The sequence below is a fragment of the Carcharhinus amblyrhynchos genome, chromosome 2 (assembly GCF_965287045.1).
Source record: "Carcharhinus amblyrhynchos chromosome 2, sCarAmb.v2.hapA, whole genome shotgun sequence".
NCBI classification, from domain to species: domain Eukaryota; kingdom Metazoa; phylum Chordata; class Chondrichthyes; order Carcharhiniformes; family Carcharhinidae; genus Carcharhinus; species Carcharhinus amblyrhynchos.
Genome location: NC_137325.1, coordinates 99,021,006 through 99,043,330, shown reverse-complemented (window position 1 = coordinate 99,043,330; position 22,325 = coordinate 99,021,006).

Genomic DNA, 22,325 nt, shown 5'->3' with positions numbered 1-22,325 from the left:
CTCCATACTCTGGTATAAATGCCATCAATACATATTTATTTGCTTGTGTCTCTAGCTTCTCTGGGTCTTCTATCTCCCTTTGCTCATATTATTTTTGTTTTGGAATAAAATGTTGTGCTTGTTTTCCCCTGCAAATAGTTGAAGGAAAAGTCAGTCAGAATATTTCATTTTGTGTTCAAGTCAATTTGCATCTTCGAGCATTTTATCTCTTCTTTGACTGTCAGCTAATTGCTGTAATATGGAAATAATGTTTGACTACTGTATTTTGTCTCTGATGGTACCTTTCACTCAGTTCCTTTTTGCTCTATGATCATCCCTTGAACATGTTTCTGCATGTTATGTCATTCATCCCTTTTGAACCTCTCCATATTTGTTCCTACAGATTGTGTAGGGGTTACTTTCGCTTCTCATTTAGTTTAGTTTGTTTGCTCGTCCATTTTATGTTCAAATTATTTTATTTTGAACTCGATGAGTGGTAATATGGGTTACGTGCCAGGTAAAGCAACCTTCTCCTGTCTCAGCAATATACACTAGTTCCAACCTCAGGAGTGCAGCTCAACTTCACCCACATGATTTTTTAAACAACCTCCAGGTGGGCAAGGCAAAATGGGCCAAATCCATTCGGAACTGAATTGAGATTACTTCAGTCAATGTCGTTTTCAGCCTATTTGTCTGAGTTGGATCCAAGCTTGCATTCCAAATGCAAATACTAAACCAGTGAGCTATCTCTTTTTAATATTCTTAAACCTTGCCCCGAACCAGTTTTCTTTATACATCTTAGATTTCAAGAGAATAAATAAATAATGCAAATATCACGTTTGGCAATTATTCATTCTTGTAGTCTCAGAAATTTCACAATATTTATGAAGTCCAAATTTAAAAAAAATGGAGAACTTCACTCTCTTTATATCACAGGTGTTGACAGGGGGAGAAAAAAGCAAGAATCATTCTCATGGTTGTTCGCCAATGGTTATTATAGTCTATTAGTGCAAGGAGGCAGCTTGTTGGTTATTTGAAAGATCATACATGTTCTTTTGCACACATCTTGCCAGCTGACAATTCATCACTCTGTAAACTGCTGTGTTTCAGAACTGCAGTTACAAGATGCACTGTTCTCTCAAGTGGGTCTCTAAAAGAGTTAGGGTCTTTATCTTGGTTTCTACCATTTTAAGGTGTTGTTATGTGCGGACTTGTCAAGCGCATCTGCCTTCTGATGTCTGCCAGAGATTAATCTGATATGTGCAGAGTGGGTGAGTCTGCACCTGTTACATTTCCTAGCTTAGCAGTAATTGTCTTAATTTTTTTTTGCAAACATTTTCTGCAGTTGGTGTAAGATTCAGCACAACATTTAGAACGAGCAAATGAAATTACAAAAACCTGCTGATGTGAGATGCTTTTATTAATATCAAAGGCACTCCTATTCCAATATCATATGCAAATAACTGGATGGGGAGGATGGAAAGCTAACAAGGGCCTTAGCACAAATCAGGTTATTACTCTGCCATTATACAGCATTAAAATAATTGTATTATCAGTTATGAGTTTGTCTGACTCAAACCATATTATCTTCCGACACACAGCACAACACAAGTTGGCAAATACACAAGTGTGGAAGATTGCTGCTTGGAGTAGTACCAGGACTCTGTTCAACATGCTCAACAGGAGTAAAGAGAAATTACTTTTCAAAGTAGACTTTCATCTAGTGAAATTTTGAAGGCGTGAAAATTTGAGAGAAGGATCAAGGATTATTCAGAGGTTGCTAAGAATGTTTAGCTCACTGCCCCAACCTATTTTTCAAAAGGCATGAAAAGATTTTGCAGCCCCATCTGATGAGCAACTATTGGTATTATTCTTACACACTTTCAGAATCATAGAATCCCTACATTGCAGAAGGAGGCCATTTGGCCCATTGAGTCTGTACCGACCACAAACCCACCCAGGCCCTATCCCCATAACCCCACACATTTATCCTGCTAATCCCCTGTAGCTAGGATCAATTTAGCATGGCCAATCAACCTAATGTTTCTGCGCCTGCTGCACAGTCTGTTTTAACCCTTATACAGCAAACATAGAATTGCAAATAGACCTTTTGTTAATGCAACAATATTTACTTACACACAATTAATAATCACCCATCCAATCAACAATAAGTTATCTATAGGATACCAAAGTTCAAGTCCAATTCTAGACCTTGACTTAACTTTTGCGTGATAGGCAAATACCCAAGCAGACATTGGCCTTTATCCGCAAGTTGGTCTCTATAGTCTTCTGCATTGTCTGGTCCTTTGATCTGGTCTGATACTCTGGCTCTGGTCTTCCTTCCTTCTTGGATCAGGTGGCTCTGCTCGTGCTGGTCCTTGCTGGTAGTGGTCACTGTTGTTGTCATTGATTGGGGAAGAGAGAGAAAGAGGAGATTCTTCCATTGTGCAGCACCCTTTATACCTCATTAGTTTTCACGCCCTTTTGGCCATTGCCAATCAATCAAACAGGACTTGATCACCCTGATCGATAAGGTCTAATCAGGTCCTGCCACACCGATCTCTGGGTGTGTACCCAATGGCCATGCCTGTGGTGCTGGAGGCTTCCTCCCAAATAAAAGGTTGAGGTCTCCTCATGACTGGTAAACAACCCAGTGTTACCAGAGAGTGTCCTTTGTCCTGGGAATGGCCGATATCCTGTGTATTCCAGCTGCAGCCTGTTTCTCACTTTAAAGACCCTCAGTCCAACACAGTTGTCAGTGATTATGAGAAGCCCTAATATCATTTCCAGTGTTTTCTCTGGAGTCCCTTTGTAGTAGTCATTGAATCAGATTTTGATCAACCGTCACATCTGGCAGCCAGATAACTTGGGGTGTTTCTTACCTGTAAATAGGTGTTTCATCTGTTCATCACTAATCCAGGACAGAACCTGTCCACTGCATACCTGCTCTAGGTTTTCCCTCAGCTCTTCTATCATCCACTGTCCATACGCACTACATAAAGTTTGGTTCTGTTGCCGGTCATCATCCTCCAATTTTTCTCTAATAATTTGATTGATTATATTGGCGAGTCCTTCTAATACAGTGACCATGTGGCTGCTGGCTATGTTCCCAGTCAGTCTTGCGTCTTGCTGATTGTCCCCATTAATGGAAATTGGTGTCTGTTTAACCTATAGGGTCAGAATCCTCAGTTCATTGTCCAGGTTGGCTAAATCAAGGACGTTGATGGTTGCTACCTCTGCCTGGTTTGCTGTGGCCATGTCACTATCTAACGCTTCCTTGGATCTTTCCTGTCTTTTGTCCTTTCCTATCTTCCATCCTAATAGTCTGTGAGCCAGGTGGAGGTATAATCTCTCACATTGGGAAGAACAGCATTCTGGCAGTTGGTTTCCAGCTATATCCACCACCACAGGTACCAAATCATGGTAGATGTTGTCATACAGGGTTTTCCCTGTGTGCTTTAGAATCAATCCGTTCTGTGGTCTTGGGGTGGTGGCTTCAGGACAAATCGAATGGGATGGTTTTGGGGTTGGCTTCAACCCATTTCTAATCTCATACCAGGCAAAGTTCCCCTCTATCAGTGTCCCAGGGCACCGCTGCCCAAGCTCTAATCCTTTCTTTGGGCTGTTGGCCAGACATCCAATTTTGGGCCACCCATTATTTGAAAATCCCCACCAATCAGGAGACACTCAGATAACATTCAGTTGAACTGCCACTTGGTTTTTTGTATATCAGCCACTGATGGTTACACCCAAACATTATACCCTTATTGGGATGCACCCATAACACACCATCTTCACATTCCCTCACGTCAGGTGGGGCAAACCACAAATAGCCAGGATACAAAAAGTTCATCTTGCTTGGGATGTCCTGCATGCTTATCCTGATGATGAATCTAATGAGGTAGATCCTAAGTCGCATCTTTTGCCATTGTCCATTATTGTCCTGAGGAGATCAATGTAATTTCTGCTGTCATCACATCTAATATTTGATGTATATACATGTATTTACTTTTTTTTTAACACTATTGACAGTGGTGTGGTCAGGAGAACCCGAGTGTATTGATTTTCATTTACGCTTGTTATTTTTTTTGTTCAACTGCGAACCACTGCCGAGCAAGTTTTTGGTCAGATCGATAAATGTACGCGTCTTGGAGTGGTCAGAAAAGAGCTTGTTTAAACTGACCAGCAAAATCAGGGCGGTCTGTTTTATTTTAGCAGCAGTCACCATTGGCCCTAGGGATTCGAATAGCACTGGAGTCGGTCTGTCATGACCTGAAGAGGTTGACATCGGTACTCCTGCGGGACATGGGTTAGATAAGGTGTCCATTCCATGAGTGCCTTGGGGTTCGAAGGCAGAACAAATTTAAAATTTAGCACAGTTGCCTCAATGATTTTAAAATTTAGCACTGTTGCCTCAATGATTTTAAAATTTAGCACTGTTGCCCTGAAATTCTGTCTTAACTGATGAAAGGTGACCAAACAGCATGGTGTCGGACTGTGTAAGTAACCCCTCTAATTGTGTTAGCATTATACAGACGGCATAGGGATAAATTGGTTGCATTTAACTGTGGACATTTTAATGTCAGTCGTCACGGTGGATCTGCAGGTTGAGGGATTCGTAAGTGGGCAAAGGGAAGCACTGTATCCCATATCGTGTTATTTTGCTGCACAGTTTTCCTAATGATCCCTTTTAGCATTCGGTTTATGCACTCTACGATTCCACTGGATTGTGGATGAGAGGCAATGTGGAATTTCTGCTTGATGCCAAACATAGCCTTAACGTTCTGCATCACCTGACTGGTAAAATGTGCCCCTTGTTTGGACTCTATGCTGCAGGGCAGACCCCATCATGTAAATATCTGCTGGGCTAATATTTTCATGGTGACCTTAGCTGTGTTGAATCTGGTGGGGAATGCCTCCACCCATTTGGTGAAAGTGTCTACTATTACCAGGATGTATTTAAATCCATTCCTGCATGGCGGTAGTGGGCTGATATGATCAATTTGGAGCCTTGTCCAAGGACCTTCTACTGGGCATGTGTGCCTTCACTCTGCTTTCCTGGCATCCTATCGAGGTTGTTTAGAGTGCAAATTAAACAATTTCTGATATAATGGATGACGTCATCGTACAGATCGGGCCACCAACATAATTCTTTCAACTACTCAGTCATTGTCTCTATGCCCTGATGTCCATGTCCGTTGTGGTATTGGTGATAAGCTGATTTCTATCTTGGAAAGGGACTACATATATGCCTGCTTTTAATATTAAACCATTTGTATTTTGTCCTTCCACTTCTCATATGGAGCTGGATAGACTCCTTCTAAGATATGTTTTAGGGAAGTCTCAGCACGTTGCACCTGGACCAGGTCGGCTATATTAGTTTGGCAGATGGCCACAGTGTTTACTTGCTCTCCTGTGGGCAGCTGCCAAAATTGTCTTGTATGGGCAACAACTTTGGCCAATGAATCTGCCTTACAGTTGCCCGGTGGGGTGGTCCTCTGGTTCTAACTTTAATAATTCCATATGTGCGCTCTTCGGTGGCCTGCGGAACATATTTTAATAAGGGGGCTGATGGTAGGGGCTTTCCGGCTGCAGAGGTGAAACCTCTGTCTTCCCATAATGGTAGGAACTCAGTCAAGTTGTTGCACACGTACATGCTATTGGCGGGGTTGGAAATAAATCTGGGTAACTCATTATGTATGCAAGTGCAGTTAGTTTGGCAGTTTGAGCACTCAAATGGCTGGGTAGTTTGAGACCGAGTTCTATTTGTGACTGTCCCTGTTGATTTTCCATGTAAGTGCCACACCCGGTGATCCTGGGCCCATCCTCTATGGTGGATGAACCAGCTATATGAATTTTTATGACTGAGTCTGTTGGGTAGCTATCTGTTTTGTTCCTGACCATGCCTCCTGTTGTTTCAGGATAAACAGACCTGTGTGGTCCTTCGTGGCTATGTTCCGATACTCATGTGGATCTCTCCTATAACTTAAATTATCTGCCAAGAATGTGGGCACTTTGATTTGCTTTACAGTCATGTCCCTACCCTGCAGTAGTAACGTTCAACAGGCAGCGCAGACATGGAGTTTACACTTATTGGCTCCGAGTTTTAAATAATCATTCAAGATAGACCTTCCAGTCCCTTCAATTTACTTGAAATGCTGGCCCTCACATGGGGCATTTGCTGTCTTAATTCAGGATTAGGCCAAATCCCCAGGAATACTAGGCTCTGTGGGATTTGGTATCAAAGCAACAAAGTTACTCTTGTTGTTGTCCCACCAGAATAGCTAAGTTGTTGGTGTGACTGTCGCAGTCTTTTTTAACCCTTATATGATGAACAAAGAATTGCGAGTAGACTTCTTGATAAAGCAACAATATTTACTTATACACAATTAATAATCACCCATTCAATCAACAATAAATTACCTTATAGAATACCAAAGTTCAAGTCCAATACTAGACTAGCTGTATAAGACCCTGGTCAGACCCCACTTGGAATACTGTGCTCAGTTCTGGTCGCCTCATTACAGGAAGGATGTGGAAGCTATTGAGAGGGTGCACAGGAGATTTACAAGGATGTTACCTGGATTGGGTGGCATGCCTTATGAGGATAGGTTGAGAGAGCTCGATCTTTTTTCCTTAGAGAGACAAAGGATGAGAGGGGGCCTGATAGAGGTGTATTAGATGATGAGAGGTATTGATCGAGTGGATTCTCAGAGGCTTTTTCCCAGGGCTGAAATGGCTGCCACAAGAGGACACAGGTTTAAGGTGCTGGGGAGTAGGTACGGAGGAGATGTCAGGGGTAAGTTTTTCACTCAGAGGGTGGTGGGTGAGTGGAATCGGCTGCTATCGGTGGTGGTGGAGGCAAATGCGTTAGGGTCTTTTAAGAGACTTCTGGATGAGTACATGCAACTTAATAGGATTGAGGGTTATAGGTAGGCTTAGTAGGTAAAGATAAGATTGGCTCAACTTGTGGGCTGAAGGGCCTGTTTACGCTGTAGTTTTTCTATGATTCTAGACCTTGACTTAACTTTTGCATGACAGACAAGTACCTAGGCAGATGTTGGCCTTTATCTGTGAGTTGGTGTCCCTAGTGCCCTGCGTAGTCTGGTCCTTTGGTCTGGTCTGATACTCTAGCTCGAGACTTCCTTCCTTCTTGGGTGGGATGGCTCTCCTCATGCTGGTGGTGGTCACCTTTGTTGTCGATCATTGGGGAAGAGAGAGAGAGAAAGAGATTCTTCCATTGTGCAGCACCCTTTATACCTCATTGGTTTTCACATCTTTTTGGCCATTGCCAATCAATCGATCAGGATGTGATCACCCTGATCGAAAGGGTCCAATCAGAAGTTGCCACACCAATGTCTGGGTGTGTACCCAGTGGCCATGTTGTAGGCACTGGAGGCCTCCCTCCCAAATAAGGAGTTGAGGCACCCCTATGTCTGGTAAACAGCCCAGTTTAACCAAAAAGTTTCCTTTGTCCGGGAGATGGCCAATATCCTGTTTATTCCAGCTCCTGCAGCTGCAGCCTGTTTCTCCCTGTCCAATTTCTTATGAGGCTGTGGCCTGTCTGTTTCAGCGCTTGTCCAATTATCCCAACATGCCCTTGCAAACCATCATCTTAGGTGACCTGTTTGGCCATATTAACCAGCACATCTTTGGACTGTGGGAGGATACTGGAGCGCCCGGAGGAAACCCACGCAGACACGGGGAGAATGTGCAAACTCCGCACAGATGGTGACCCGAGGCTGAAATTGAGCCTGTGAGGCTGCAGTGCTACTCACTGTGCCATCGTGCTGCCCATAAAAATTATTTTAGGAGCTTCTTACTGTCAACTTGGTTTATTTATGCTGTACTTCCCATTTGATAAATCATGGGAAGAATTATGATTAATTGGCAAACATAATAATGAATGAAATTTGAAGTTTCATAGATCATAGAATCCCTACAGTGCAGAAGGAGGCCATTTAACCCATTGAATCTGCACCGACAACAATCCCACCAGGCCCTATGCCTCACATATTTACTCTGCTAATCCCCCTGACACTAAGGAGCAATTTAACATAGCCAATCAAGCTACCCTGCACAGCTTCGTTTCAATAACAAAATTTAATGACTGATAGAGAAGGAAACAAAGGAATTATGATTCGCCAGGCCATTAGAATGATGCCGAGGACCATTCTAGTAACATTACCATCAGCAAAAGCAAATTCTTCAAACCCAAGTGAAGGTATCATTATCATTCAGAAAATAAATGCTTCTTTTTCTTGTTGAATTGAAGCAGTAAAGTTCCACAATAACTGCTTTATGGTTAATCCACAAGCTGCTTCAACATCCCTTTATGGACTTCAGTGAGCTACAAGGTACAATAGTGAGGAGTCAGGATGCAAAATCTTGGTTTTGATTTGGCCTCTGAAGTCCCACAAATTGAATATTCAGAGCTATTACCAAATAATGGAAGCCAGTGATTACTGGTTAGCATATGTCTGTTAAATGAGAAAGTAATCAGAGAATCTCGTTGTATGGGTGGAATAGTTGGAAGCAAACTGTAAAATGTGCAGAATGGCTGCATCTATGAAAAAGAAGCATTAAGTCTTGATTTAATCGCAAAATTAGGACTGCGGATGATTGAAGAGTATGGTTTGAAAAAAAAAGACTTTTCTCTATTTTGTTTGCACTTTTCCACGCTTGAATATTTTGTCAGCAAGGCTGTCAGATCAGGATGGGAAGTTTATCATTCAAGATGCTGGCCATGGGAATTGGAGTGTGCGAGGGGCGCTCGGTGGGAAGGGCCATTGACCTCGGGCGGGATTTAACGATTTTGGATGAGCGAGGCTTAAAATCCCGGGTATCTTTAATTAACAGCCCAATAAGACAAAGTTCAACACAAGAGAGTTGAGGTTGGGGGCCAGGGATCTTGACTTTCCCTTCATTTGTCTCAGCAGGTTTGATTTGAATGAGTCAAAGAAACGTACAGACAGCTCTCAAGTTTCTAGAGTTAGATCTGGTCACTTCAGCAATGCGGATTTTGTAAAATTAGGTATGTCTTTTGACCTTTTGATACTAGTAACAGCAAGAGAAATCTCGCTAAACTCAATATAGAAATGGCATTAAATGAAAAATGAGCCACTTTCTTGGTTTACAATTATCCTTCGCTTACTCATTCTGCCTTCTACAAAATCAATGTGGCTTGGGGCTATGAGATCAAAATACCCAGTTCTTACTCATGTTCCACAGGATTGTTCTACTATCTAGTAAATATTAGAAAAGAAAAGAATAGAATTCTATGGTGCAGAAGGAGGCCACTTGATCCATCAAGTCTGCACCGACCACAATCCCAGCCAGGCCCTATCCCCATAACCCCATGCATTTACCTTAGCTAGTCCCCCTGACACTTAGGGGCAATTTACCTTGGCCAATGGAGTTGGGGATAGGGTGTTAGCGTGGATAGAGGATTGGTTGTCAAATAGGAGGCAGAGAGTGGGGGTCAATGGGTGCTATTCGGATTGGCGGTTGGTGACTAGTGGAGTGCCCCAGGGGTCGGTGCTGGGGCCTCAGCTATTTACCATTTATATAGATGATCTGGAGGAGGGAACCGAGTGTATGGTGTCGATATTTGCTGATGACACCAAGATTGGTGGAATGGCAAATTGTGCGGAGGGTGTGGAGAGTCTGCAGAAGGATCTAGATAGGTTGGGCGAATGGGCCAGGAACTGGCAAATGGAATTTAATGTTGGCAAGTGTGAGGTGGTCCACTTTGGTAGGAAGAATGGTAGGAAGGATTATTACTTACGTGGCGAAAAACTGCAGCAGGTGACGGTGCAGAGGGACCTCGGGGTCCTTGTGCATGAGTCGCAAAAACCCAGCTTGCAGGTGCAGCAGGTGGTCAGGAAGGCGAATGGGATGCTGGCCTTCATAGCGAGGGGGATTGAATATAAAAGTAGGGAGGTCTTGCTGCGGCTGTATAGGGCATTGGTGAGGCCGCAGCTGGAGTACTGTGTGCAGTTTTGGGCGCCGTACCTACGCAAGGATATTTTGGCCTTGGAGGGAGTGGAGAGGAGATTTACTAGGCTGATGCTGGAGTTGAGGGGGTTGAGCTATGAGGAGAGGCTGAATAAACTAGGCTTGTACTCGTTAGAGTTTAGAAGAATGAGGGGAGATCTCATTGAGACGTATAAGATGTTGAATGGGATGGATAGGATAGAGGTGGAGAGGTTCTTCCCGCTCAGAAAGGACAGTAGGACTAGGGGGCACAGCCGCAAGATAAAGGGGGGGCGGTTTAGAATGGAGTTGAGGAAGAACCTCTTCACTCAAAGGGTGGTGAATCTCTGGAATTCTCTGCCCGTTGAAGTGGTGGAGGCTGCCTTGCTAAATATATTTAAGACGCGGGTTGATGGGTTTTTGATAAGAGAGGGGATTAAGGGTTATGGGGAGAAGGCGGGAAAGTGGAACTGAGCAGCGACAGATCAGCCATGATCTTATTGAATGGCGGGGCAGGCTCAAAGGGCTAGATGGCCTCCTCCTGCTTCTATTTCTTATGTTCTTATGTTCAATCCACCTAGCCCACACATTCTTGGATTATGGGAGGAAATTAGAGCTCCCGGAGGAAACTCACACAGAATTGTGGAGAAAGTGCAAACTCCACACAGATTCATATATTGATATATTGTATAATAAAACTATGTTTTGAAAGTTTAAAGTTTTAATGTTTATTTATTAGTGTCACAAGTAGACTTCCATTAACACTGCAGTGAAGCTACTATGAAAATCTTCTAGTCACCATAGTCCAGTGCTTATTCGGGTACACTGGGGGAGAATTTACCATGGCCAATGCACTTAACCGGAGCATCTTTTGGACTGTGCGGAAACTGGAGCACCTGGAGGAAATCCACGCAGACACAGGGACAATGTGTAGACTTCAAACAGTGACCCAAGCCAGGAATTGAAACCTGGCTCCTGATGCTGAGAGGCAGCAATGCTAACCACTGTGCCACTGTGCCACCCCTTGTGCCACCATGCCACTCCTAGGAAATTTACTTCAGAGTTTGCCTGGTGATGGTGAATCTAAAAGTCTGTCTAGTGTAGATCTGAAATGGACATGCCTGAAACTTCAGCTCAGAAACAGCTTGCCCCCAGGCAGATGCCGAGCTGGTGGAAGAAGTTCCCCCAAAGCTGCTGGAGAGTCAGAGGCAGATCCCAAGGTTGCAGGAGGGGGGTAGCCATGGGAGGCAGGGTCCAAAGCATGGGTAAGTCTCAGAGGACCACGTCTGAGGACCTCAGGAGTATGTGCCAAACATGGTGGGCAATTGCAGGGGGCTCCAGAGTTTGGTGCAGACTCAGAGGGCTATCGCCTAAGGCACTCACACCATGATGCAGATAATATTGAGTCTTCAGGGCTGGCAGCACCAAGTGATGCAGAGGCTTCTGGAACTCAGTGCAGATGCCCCTCTTCCCCTTCGAGTGTCCCGGGGCCCACGGAGATCCTGAGGGAGGAGGAAACACCGGAGATCATCCCGGGGTTTCCCACCCAGGAGACCTCGGCAGTCTCCAGCCATTCTGAATCCCCTTACCTGGAGCCAAGTTAGCTACTAGTCTCTGTGAGGGATTATATTACATGCCCTCTGGAAGCCATATAGATAACATCCATATACATTTCCTTGTCCCCTTACTGTGGCATCAGGTTGGCAATGTACCATGTGGGGTTCTCAATTCTTCTTACGAAGGATGTTACCTTTCACTTAATTATTGAATCTCCTATAAGTAACACATAACACTTCCCATCTCTTCCCGCTCCTCTTCCCTTTGGGCAGCTTCTTACACCAAAATGTCATGGTCCAGATTCTGGCTGGCCTTCTGAGAATCCTAATGCTTATCCCTACAGTACGCTATAATTGTTTGATAGGATCAGTTTCTGCAGAAGCACATTCTCTATCTCACTTTATTCTGTACATTTTGAGTCACACCAACCTCATTCTGAACCTGCACTTCTCCACAAGGGGTAAGCAAACTCTGGAGCCGACTATCCGGATACTTTCCCTCTTGCCTTAAACGTCAGGGTGTCTCCAACACTCTGGCTCAATGACCCTGAGTCAGAGAGATTCAAAATGGAGAGATCAATTGCAGATTTGTTCACTTGGGACAGTCCCACTTTCCAGGCCCAGCCATACAATCAGTTTGGTCATATCTTAGTCTAGATTATTTGTATTGCTTTTGCCTGCTTTTTAGCTTGTGGTAAGTTTTGATCTTTTTCCTGCACACTGACTTGAATTAAAGCATTAAAACAATGGGCTCAAAATGTAAATACTCTCTGCCAAAGTTTACATAAGGTACTACAAGTACTGGAGACAAGAAAGCAGTGCCTCCTTCTCCGTCTGCATCAAATTGCCACTTTTACCAAAACAAGTCCCCAGTTTTTGCCTTTATTTGCAATGGTCTCCTGTTACAACTAACCTGAGTGTGAGCAGATACTTTATCATCTTTTTGAGCCACACCTAAGTTGTCATATTCTTGCACGTAGCAATTAGCATTTATTCAGGCAATCACAACTGATTGACAGTTGCCACTGATAGGCAGCTGAGTTTCTTTTACATGTACTTGAAGTTCTAATTTAAAATCAAACATTAAACCAAATTGTTTGAGAGTTACTCATCACTTAGCAGAATATTCTCACTCTCATCAAACAGCAAACATTTGCACTCTATTTACAATGCCCTCTTGATAGACACTGAGTGCTGGAGCAGGTACTGCAGAAGCTTGGCAACTTTCAAAACAGCCACAATTTGAGCCAGACTCAAACATAATGCCCAGAGCAGAAAGTCTAATCTCAGTCCCTGAAATGATGAAAGTGTAAAATAATGTGATAGAAGTTGGTTAGGTTCTTTTCTTTAGGTCTGAAGCAAAACATGGGTCACAACCATGCAAGTGCAAATTGGATATCCAGAGGCAACTTCTCAGTTTGGGAGCAGACAGTTTGCACTAACTAGCTTATGGGCAGAGATTTTCCAGTAAGTCAGAACGCAGGGGTGGGCAGGAATGAGAGTAGGATGAGCCTGGCACTTGTTCACAGTAAAGCTGCAGGAACTGGACAAACACCTCAGCTCTCCCTGAGCTCCACATGAGGGCAAGATTAAGAGAGGACAATTTATTGTCTTCCGCCAAACTGCAGGTTAGGCCATTGAAGCTCGCCCCAAAACAAGCTGATGGAATATGAATTGGCCCTTCATTGGCACATGGAAAGGACTTATAGTATTTGTTTTGGATATTATCACCCAGTACATGGGAAACACCATTGGAAAATTAATGCTTTTTCTCCCCCTATCCTTTGTCTAAAATATGGACACAACAGGGGCCATTTACTTCTGAAGGTTTTTATTGATCTTTTCACTAATATTGGTCATTTTGCTTTCCTTCATTTGGGTTTCTCCTTTCCATATTGTCCAGTGGTTAGTTAATCCCTTTTCAAGCCTTTGAGAATTACATTTCATAGCCTATCAAGTTATATTGAGTAAGAACTGAATTGAGCTCTTTTGCCTCTATTGTGGGAAGTAATCAGGCCTCTTAAATCACAAAAACATTGTCCAAGTAAACACTTCTGATAAGAAATATGTCGGACGTCATTTTTGTAAAGGGTTAGCCCAGAGGTACCTTACAGCCATCAGGAGGTGACAGCCTAATAATCACTAGATTATTAACCCAGAAACTCAACTAATGTTCTGGGGACCCATGTTCGAATTCCGCCATGGCAGATGGTGGAATTTGAATTCAATAAAAAAATCTGGAATTAAGAATCTACTGATGACCGTGAAACCATTGTCAATTGTCAGAAAAACCCATTTGGTTCTCTCATGTCCCTTTAGGGAAGGAAATCTGCCATCCTAACCTGGTCTGGCCTACATATGATTCCAGAGTCACAGTAATGCATCTGCCCTCCGGCAACTGGGGATGAGCAATAAATGCTGGCCAGCCAGTGACACCCATGTCCCACGAATGCATAAAAAAAAATTGTGCGGGTGAAGAAGATCATGACGTTAATTAGTATGCAATACTGATTTCAAACCAGCAGTCATTATGGAGTCCAACGCTTTGCAACACTATCTGTTCAGCTCACACAGCAGAATATACATTCCAAAGGGTGAACCTCTCCCCTGCCCAGCCCAAATGACTAATATTATCTAAGGGAATCATCAACTATTTGCAGATTAGCTGCTGTGATTTTTTTGCTACATTTCTATAAATGCTTTGTGCTTTTCATAGTTCTTTCAAATTGCTGAAGTCTTTTGAGAGTGGTCAGCAAACGCTGAAGTATATTTTGCTGGAGTCACATCCTCTACACAAATTGGTTGCTCCCAGAAATTGATGCTGTATTCAGTCTTCTCCTTGGATTTAGTTTGATTCCTAATCTGCTCATCTACATTGGAACAATCAATGAGGTTAACTTGCCTCCCTATTCAGTGCCTTGGGTGGCAGGAAGTGGGGGGTGGGGGGGGGGTTGGTGTTGTGGTGGGGGGGCAGCTTCCGATCCTCCACTGCTGCAAGTTGCATGTGAGAAGATAGATCCTTGCTCAGCTATGAATTCCTGCACTATTTTGAAGGAAGATTTCCTTGCTGTATCTTTAAGAGGATTTTAAAAATTCTTTTATAGGATGTGGGCATCCCTGGCGAGCCCAGCAGTTTCATTGCTCATTCCTCATTGACCTTGGCAAGGTGGTGGTGAACCACTTGCTTGAACTGCTGCAGTCCATGTGGTTTAGGTGCACCCACAGTGTGACTAGGGAGGAAGTGCCCTCATTTTGACCCTGCGACAGGGAAGGTAAAGCGATGTAATTTTAAGTCAGGATGGTGCGTGGCTTGGAGGGGAACTCGGAGGTAGTAGTGTTCCCATGCATCAGCTATCCTTGTCCTTTTTAGGTGGTAGACATCATGGGTTCGGAAGGCTCTGTCAAAGGAGTCTTGGTGAGTTGCTGCAAAGCACCTTGTAGGTGGCATACACTGCTGCTTCTGTGCATTGGTGATGGAGTGAGTGGATGTTGAAGACGGTGCTAGTATGCTAGCTGAACAGGCTGCTTTGTCCTGAATAGTGTTGAGCTACTTCAGTGTTGTTGAAGCTGTGCTCATCCAGGCAAGCGGAGAATATTCCATCACACTCTTGACTCTTGTAGGCGGTAGACAGGTTTTAGGGAGTCAGGAGGTGAGTTACTCATTACAGAATTCTCAGGCTCTGACCTGCTCTTGTAGCCACATTATTTATATAGCCAGGCTAGCTCAGTTTTTGGTCAGTGGTAACACCCAGGATGCTGATAGTGGGGATTCAATGAGAATGCCATTGAATATCAAGGGGAGATGAAGGATTCTCTCTTGTTGGAGATTGTCATTGCCTGTGTTACAAGGATGTGTTTTTTTTTAAAGAGAAAGATTTAATTTCTAATGCTGTTTTTCCTGGCTGTATTTTAATAAACTATAATCCTATTAGTATTATGGTAATACTGCCAGTCAGATGAATATGAAATTTGCATTCCATGTAGAGTGGGATGATAAGAAACAGACTTTCAAAGCAGACACCACTATAGGGAACATGAAAGACCCCATCTTGTGTTGACTTTTACACTATTACTCTTCAAATGTTTCTGAGATGAGAAATAAAAAGAAATCATCTGCTCTGCAGCACAACAACTACATCAGACATGGTAATCAAAAGCAGCAAGGCAGCAAGGCTTTTTAAGAAAAGTTGTTAACAAGTCAGAGCAGAGGTTGGAAGGATATACTGAAAGGCTGCAAGAGACCTGCTGAAAGGATTGTATCTGATTTTCAAAGAACAATCCTGAGAAATGTACTGCACACTAAGATCTTTTCAGGATAAAACATGGGAATCTGCTCCATACAACTGCACAATATGAAGTCTCACAACATCAGGTTAAAGTCCAACAAGTTTATTTGATAGTAAATCCACAAGCTTTCAGAACGCTGTTTCTTTGTCAGGTGAGTGGAAAGTTCTGATCAGAGAAGGGTGTAAAAAGGCACACATAGTTTACTGAATACTTATTAGATAGCGAGTCTTTACAGCTAATCTGCTATTCAAGTCTTAAAGATGCAGACAATGTGAGTGGGGATAGCATTAGCATAGGTTAAAGAGATGTATATTGTCTCCAGACAGGACAGTAAGTGAGATGTTGCAAGTTCAGGCAAGTCATGGGGGTTACAGGTAGTGTGACATGAACCCAAGATCCCGGTTGAAGCCATTCTCATGTGTGTGGGACTTGGCTTTCAGTCTCTGCTCAGCGACTCAGCGCTGTCATGTGTCATGAAGGCCACCTTGGAGAACGCTTCCCTGAAGACCAGAAGCCGAATGCCCGTGACCCCTGGAGTGTTCGCCAAGGAAGGGAACAGTCTTGCCTGGTGATTGTCGAGCAATGTTCATTCATCCATTGTTGTAGCGTCTGCATGGTCTCCCCAATGTACCATGCTTCGGGACATCCTTTCCTGCAACGTATCAGGTAGACAACATTGGCCAAGTTGCAAGAGTATGTACTGTGTACCTAGTGGATGGTGTTCTCATGTGAGATGATCCATGTCGATGGTCCGGCATGTCTTGCAGATGTTGCTGTGGCAGGGTTGTGTCGTGGTCACTGTTCTCCTGAAGGCTGGGTAGTTTGCTGCGAACAATGGTCTGTTTGAGGTTGTGCGGTTGTTTGAAGGCAAGAAGTGGGAGTGTGGGGATGGCCCTGGTGAGATGTTCATCTTCGTCAATGACATATTGAAGACTCCAGAGAAGATGTTATAGCTTCTCCACTCTGGGGAAGTACTGGATGACAAAGCGTCCTTTAACCTGGTGTTATGAGACTTCTTACTGTGTTTACCCCAATCCAAAGCCGGCATCTCCACACCATACAACTGCACCCAGGGAAACAGCTGAACAAAATGGCAAAATGGCGGAATCACCACATCGAGACCAGCCAAAGGACAGTTAACTATACATCCCTTTCATTGGTTATCTTTCACCAACTGTAAAATATCATTAAATCTATCCTCTTATTTTACCATCTGTACTTGTGTATGTTTGAGCTCCAGAGAATGTGTGTATGCATGAATGGTGATCGTGATTTGCCTCATTTTTTTTAATTCGGGAAGCAGGATCAATTAACTTATCCCTTTCTTTGATTTAAACCCAGAAAACCTGTCTGATTAATTCTTTATAATCTGAAAATGGGACATCTGCAGCATTAGTAAAGCACATCCTTGCTAAATTCACAACAAAACCTGTTACAGCCAGGAGTGGTAAATTAAAGGAATTAATTGTCACCCTGCCGCTGCCACCCCCCCCCCAACATGGTCATAAAGGAAATTTTGTGTACAACAACTGGGATTGGATCCCACAAATACCAAGAGAATTGGAGTTGGGAAAGTTCCCGTAAAGCAAATTTTATTTAAAGAAAAATGACAGCCCCTGGTTTCTTTTGGATTATAATACCACCGTGCAAAAATGTCTACACTTGAAGCCACAACCTTTCTTGAACAGATGGGGAAATTATTTCCAATAATTTAAAAGTCTGACCCTCAAAGAGTTGAAAAGTGTATGAAGAAGTTGGATTTGGAATTTTGCCCAAAAAGCAGGAAACCTGATATTTTAAAAGTAATGGCTAGAGTAGATTGCAAACATGGAAAGTTGCAGCAGACGGCCTACTTTAGAGAAATTACAGATAGAACAGAGACAGCTAGAGTGAAAATTTTAAGCTAGTGAAAGAGAGCAAGAGAGAAAAAGAGAGGAAAGATGAGAGAGAAGACAAGACAAATATGAGAGAGAATGAGCATACCAAAGAGAGCAGCAAGAAAGGGAGATAAGAATATATCTCTTGTGGCCACTGAAGGCACTCTTAGTTCAGGTCTACATACTGAGTTATTCAAGTTTACCCATTTAATCCTTCAGTTTGAGGAAGAGGTGGAAGTCTTCTTCATTTCTTTTGAGATCAGCAAGTGAGATGATCAGTAGAAAGCTTGACCCTGCTCCTACAAAGTAGACGATGCAGATCAGGCTCACAAAGTTTACATCCTGTTGCCTAATGAGAGCTCAGGAAACTATGAGGTGGTAAAGAAATCTTTTTCAGGTATGTACCAACTGGAGACATACTGTCAGAAATTCCTTGTCTTCCAAAAATAGCAAGACTAGGTATACATTGAATTTGAAAGGTTTAAGCAGCTTGCATTTAAATAAAATAACATATTTTCGCATGCATGAAAATCTTTGTGAAATAATGTGCCTCAAAGAATTCAAACAATCACTCCCTCTCCTTATAAGAATGCACAGAAATGAACAGAAGGTGCTCACGGCCAAGCAGACATTAGCTCTGGCTGATGATCATGAGTTTGTCCACAAGATCTCATCCTAAAGGAAACCCTTCTCTAATCACCCCCAACAACGTAGAAAGGACAGATGCGGAGGGGATAGCAAGTTAAGCACCCATGGGAGTGAGGGGATGGCTGAAAACAGAGGGACCCCTCCTCAAACTAAGAAAAGGAGTGAGGCTTTGAAGCCTGTCTGTTTCAATTGCAGTAAGGCCAGATACATTTGTGCTGACTGAAGGTACAGGAAAGGGCCATAGTATTTATTGGGACACATAGGCCCTGTGCAGAAAAGAAGAGGCAGGCAGAGAACATAGCAGACCAAGCCGTGGCTCTGAGCTTATCAGCAAATCCCTGTGAGCCCACCCCTGTGGGCTTAGCAATGTCCCTGATTTTGTGTCAGAAAGAATAATGTCCCCATTTCCTCAGGGTGAGACAAGAAGGCCTGCAGTCATATTAAGGGAGACTGGAGCCAGTCTATCTTTACTGCTGGGAAGAGGGATGCCCTTACCCCACAAAATGCAGTATAGGCTAAAGTGCTGGTAAAAGTTTCAAGGAAAAATACACGGCCAGGCATTTGTACAGAGTGCACCTGGAGTGTGACCTAATTTCATGGCTGGTGACCATGGGAGTCATCAAATTTCTCCTTGGAAATGCCTGATGGGATCAAAGGTGGGAGTACCCCCTGTGATTTTAGAGAAGCTGAACAAGATCAGGGAGACAGAGCAACTGCCGAGACATTTTCCCTCATAGTGTATGGACAAATAAGCACCACCAGCAGAGACCTAATGGCACCGCAGATGGATGACCCTGACACCTGGTATGCAAAACTCTGTTCAAAGTTTGGAAGACCCTAAGGATGTAATGAATGGGTCTTCCTTGGTAGCTGCTTGAGCAAGTCCAGTGCAACCTATATCCAAACCGAAGCTGAAACGAAGGGTGTCGCAGAGTGCTATTATTTTAAAAATAAGCTACTAATGAGGAAGTTGTGACATCCTCACAGGCTTGCAGATGAGGACTGGCTGGTCATCTACAGGTAGTAGTGCCTCCGAGGCAGCAAGACAAAATATTGAAGCTGGTTCATTAAATCCCAATGGCCAGACATGTTAACATAAGAAAAGCCCAAGCTTACGTAAGCCAGCATTTTTACTGGCCTAGTCTCCACAAAAATGTGATGGAGTTATGGGGTACATGGTGGCACAGTGGTTAGTACTAGTGCCTCACAGTGCCAGGGACCTGGGTTCGATTCCTGACTTGGGTGACTGTGAATAGTCTGCACGTTCTCCCAGTGCCTGTGCAGGTTTCCTCAGGGTGCTTCAGTTTCCTTTCCACAGTCAGAAAGATGTGCTGGTTAGGTGCGTTGGCCTTGTTAAATTCTCCCTCATGTATCTGAACAGGCACTGGAGTGTGGCAACTGGGGGATTTTCACAGTAACTTCATTGCAGTGTTAATATAAGTCTACTTGTGATACTAATACAATAAACCTAACAACATTAACCTAACACCTGTCTGGTAACGAGGAAACTGCAGCCTGCAATTAAACCTGCATCTATAATTCTCATATCTTCCTTTGGGGAATCCTTCAGTTAGTGGATTGTGTAGGAGCCATATGAAAACAAAAGGGGCCAACCAGTATATTCTTACTGTTATGGGTGTGGCTACTCGATCCTGAGAAGTCATTCTCCTGTGAACAATCTGTTCCAATTTATACCCTTCCTTACATGGGCATAATATTGGCACGTGTGTGGCACAAAGGCTACTTATCAGTCCAAATCTGAATATTGTCCAGGTCTTGTTGTATAAGGGCAAAGGCTGATTCTGTATCTGAAGAATCGTGAATGGTACTGAACATTGTGCAATCATCAACAAAAATCTCTACTTCTGACCGTATGATGAACAGAAGGTCAATGATAAAGCAGCTGAAGGTGGATGTGTTCTCGGGTGTTGGATATTCTTGATGAAGTCTTCATATTTTTAACTCGGTTAACTGCATGCATTTATTAACTCCAAGAACTATGTATACATATACAGTAACGTGTCAGTCCTGCATTAACCCCAAATGTGCCAGATCGTTATACCACATCTCCATGAAGTGTTTATCCACCAAGTTATTCTAGTTTATTCTATGTACTCTCATCATTATTACTACTCCATCACTTCCTTCAGGTCCCTGATTTGATAGGTTCAGGCAGTTTACAGGCCTTATGACCCTTCCCTTTCTTGTCCACGCTACTGTCAGAAGGGTGGTAGCTTTGGTTATTTCAGGTAAACTTTGTCAATTTGGAGGTTGTCCTGGTACCTTGGCATCTTTTTTCTCCATTTCTTGGTATTGAACAACTCTGTCGATTGTGGTGAAAGGTGGTTGCCGCTCCTTCCTGTTTCTTGCGGAGTGGACAAACATTGTGCTTGTTTCCATGTCATTTTCTCCCCTGTTTCTTTCATCATGTAGGTCATGGTGATGTCCTGTGTGATGGAACATGGCCATTCCTGTTGTGAGGTTGTGTTTTTCCTGGTAAATTCACTTTTACATTCGACTGTGTGGTTAGCTGTTGGCAATGGACAGCTACCATTTGATTCTGGAATATTCTGTGGCGCTGTCATGTTGGCCAGGAGTTGTAGTATTGTTCTTTGGTTGCAGTTTCAATCTCATCAACAGTCATCAGAGTAGGAGGCTGAGGTTTTTTTGGATTGTTATTTGAATTTTTGTCTACCCTCCATTGGAAGAATCACAGTTGCTATCTGAATAGTTGGCTAGTCTGACCAATGAAGGCATCTGTAACAAATGGGCAAACCTACTCTGCAAAAAGATAAGACATTCAGAGCTGAAGTTTCAGTCAGGATACTCTTTTCCTGTTTGAACTCTCGGGAATTTACAATTCTGGATAATTTAGGACAGTAGTTGTCTTGACATCTTCTGTCACTTTGGGAAATTCAAGGCTAAGAAGACATTTCTGCTCAAGAGAGGAAAAGACTGTTTATGGTTGACATAGGTCACCTCAAAGATTTCCTTTTTGCCCTCCCTTGATAGTCCCAGAATCATTCCTGTGATGGAAGTAGATTCCCCTGAGCCCATGAAGTGGTGTAACTATTTGTCTGATGAGAAAAGAACACTGACACTTGTATCCAATTTAAGGTTTGTGAGATGGCCATTGATCAAAACATCTGCATTTCAAAATGAAAACCCACGATCTTTCACCTCACCTAATGAGTATTGTTATATGCTCTCTTGGTCTCAACCTCACTCAACATCTTAGGATCTTCTTTCAAGATCCTAAGCTATTTCATGAGGTTTTGACCTTGCAGTTTTTCAAAGTGCTTTTATTTTGTAAGTATTGGAACAAATCTGCAAAACATTGGTCTCCCCTGTGGGGGTGGTTTGCTCTACAGCGGTTGCTATGCTGGTTGGTTAGTATATTGCTCCCTAGGCCTGGAGTGTCCCTGATTATGTACAGTTTAACTAATTAGATTGTGGGATTTCCTTTGTACCATGGGTTAATTTCTCCTTTTGAAATGGGACTGTGCTGCACATGGAGTTCAGACTACTGGACAATCTGGATAGCTTTCTCAAGGGTTAGATCTTCTTTGCTTTCTGCAAATCAAATCCTAGTGGAAACATGGCTTACTTGGAAACATGTATTCTGAAAAGGAGAAGAGAAGTACTGGTCCCAGCACAAAGAAATCTAGTATCACTTTTGGGATTTTGAAAATGCAAATTAAAAGATTTATTAACAAGAAGAAAAGAAAATTAAGTTCACAAGATTACACTTACATAGTTAAAATTAGCTGTATGAAACATTCCCCTGAAAGACTCCCTACTTGATCCAAGTCACAAGTAAACACCTTCCAGCCAACACTCCCTTACTAACTTTCAACTAAAACCTAGTAATATTGTCCAAGGCAAAATTGCTGTTGCTTTAATAAGATATACCATACAATGTCTTAAACTCACTTCCACTCTGCTGTGGAAATTGAAGAAACCTTCCGAAACGGGACTGTTTTTTGCAGCTCAAGGATTTTCT